At 39.2% G+C, this 2374-nt stretch overlaps 1 protein-coding gene across 1 annotated transcript in view; it reads left to right on the forward strand.

Moving 5' to 3' along the window:
• Window positions 1-2374, forward strand: part of TEK (TEK tyrosine kinase, endothelial) — a 71496-nt gene that overhangs the window by 9637 nt on the left and 59485 nt on the right. The gene's annotated exons all lie outside the window — the stretch shown is intronic.

A 2374-nucleotide genomic window follows, 5' to 3' on the forward strand; every position in this document is an offset into this window, starting at 1 on the left:
TCACAGGAGCCCAGAAGCATGTCACAGAAAATGAGAGCTGCACACGCTAGGGTGTCTAAATGAAGCACCTTGTCAATGTGAGAAGCAGCCCCATAAAGCGCCCCCTCCCCACCAACCAGTTCCCTGCCTTCCCTGAATGTTTTGTTGAGAAAGCTGCTAGTCGCTCCGTGTTACAAATGTCAGCACAGCAGTGTTGCCATTTATTTGCATTTGGGAAGAACATTAACCTCTTCTAAGCACCTTGGGGCTTAGCTTACATTGTTTAATATTCCTAACAAGCTTACATTGTTTAATATTCCTAACAATCTTTGAAGGTAGACAGTATTACTTCCGAATTACAGGTGAGGAAACTGAGATTTGCAGAGGTGAAGTAACTCACTCAAAAAGGTCCAGTAAGTGGCAGAGGGTGGATCAGGCCCACTCACAGTACCTTTTGATCTATGCCAGGCTCCCTCTGAGTTTGTCCCAGGTCATTGTCTACACCAAAAGCATTCACATACCTGCCCATGCAGGGGAGTCCTGGTAAGGCCCCATGCCTGGGTGAGCAGGCACAGTCTACTGCCGAGGAAACCAGCAGACAATCCTGAAACCTGTGTCCTTCTGAGCGGGGTTCAGAGGCATCTTCTAATCCAGTGGTGCACACAGCACCTGATCCGTCTCTCTCAAGCCACACATCAGAAAGCCACAGACGAGATGAGAATGAAGGCGCAGTGACCAGCTGGTTTACCACAAGGTCCTCAGAGGAGCATCTCCCCTCCTCAGGGTGTGGTCCTGAGCTGACGCTCTATAGGAATTCATACCTTTGGGTACAGGGTGTTTTGCTCTTGATTTCTAATTTAAGTGCATTCTGGTCAAAGAATTTGTTTTTCACAGAGATGTACTTTGTGGATTAGGGAGGGAACATGCTTGAAAATAGCATGTATTCAGATAACTGGGCACAGGGTTCCTTGAATATTCAACAGATGTTTAATCACGTTATTCAAGTCATATTTTTCCTTGTAATTCTTAATCTAATCAGTTTCTGAAAGTTTTCGCTGTGCTTGTAGATTTGTCAGTTTCTTCCTTTGATTCTGTTAGTTTTGTGTCATAAGTTTTGAAGCTTTGTTGTTAGGTACATGTACAAGTTCAGAATTGAACAATATGTATGAATAAAATCTTCTAACAAGATTTTATTAGATGGTGGGCAGTTCCTTTTTATCATCATGTAAAGACGTGATGATATCCCTAAAAATTTCTTTTGTCTTTAGAATAAATGATTTTCTTTATAAATGTTGCAATACCAGCTTCTTATAGTTAGTATGAGTTTAGTGTATATTTTTCTATCCCTTTATTCACAGTCTTATGTGTCATTATGTTTCATGTACAGTTCATGAAAAGAGCACGTAGTTATATGTATGTATTTTAGAAATAAAATTCTAAAATCTGAGATTTCCTGATCTTAATTAATTCCAAGATCATCTCTCTCTTAACATGTATTTGGCATGACCTCTGCCATCTTCTTCTGTTTTTCTATGTCATGACTTTTGGCCTTTTTTTCCTCATTTTACATCTTTTGTTTACTTCATTCTCTCCTGCTCTCGATGTTACGGAAAGTTATATGCACTGTTTCTCTTCTTTTAGTGCTAATCCTTGTATTTTTAACATTGGCTTAACTTGAAAAGGTCTAAAGTTAACCCCCCATTATTCTGCATAGTGTGGCTCTTTGCAGATTATGGTATAAATTGAAGGGATTTAGAAAATGTTGTGGCTGGAAGAATGTTAGAAGATTTTATTCACATATCTTGTCCAGTAAACCAAGGGAGTCAGACAATGTTGTATTCCAGGCCTGACACAGAGACAGAAGTTTTCAGTCAATTGGCTTATGATTTGATAAATCAAATACAGGATAACTTCTCTAGTTTTCTTCCAGTACTTTCCAATCCCACAACTATCTCAGTTTGTCCAAATATAATTAAAGCATAGAAGGCAAGATATTGGATTCCATTCTTGTCTTTATTCCTCAATATTCCAATATTTACTCCATTAATGACAAGTCCAGCATTGTGCTTGTGCCATGTGAGAGATGCTTGGGGCATTCTAAAGCAATTGGAATTATTTCGAGCAACAGCAATAATGACGCAAAAGGACAAAGGGAAAAGCCACTTGGCAAATGCTCTTTTCTTTTCTACTTTGGGAAACTCATATGCTTTTCCACTTTGAGGAAACTTGCTAGGGATTGGAGAATGATGGCAGATTCATAGTTAATACAGGTTATAGTTACTATCAGGACTTAGTTTGATAATAGGTGCTAATCACAACATCCTCACTTCCCCACCGTTGCATGGAAAAATTGTGCATGTGCATATTGTGTGCATATATTCACATTTTTACAGAG

Source organism: Galeopterus variegatus, unplaced genomic scaffold (assembly GCF_000696425.1).
Source record: "Galeopterus variegatus unplaced genomic scaffold, G_variegatus-3.0.2 Scaffold543, whole genome shotgun sequence".
Classification (NCBI taxonomy): Eukaryota; Metazoa; Chordata; class Mammalia; order Dermoptera; family Cynocephalidae; genus Galeopterus; species Galeopterus variegatus.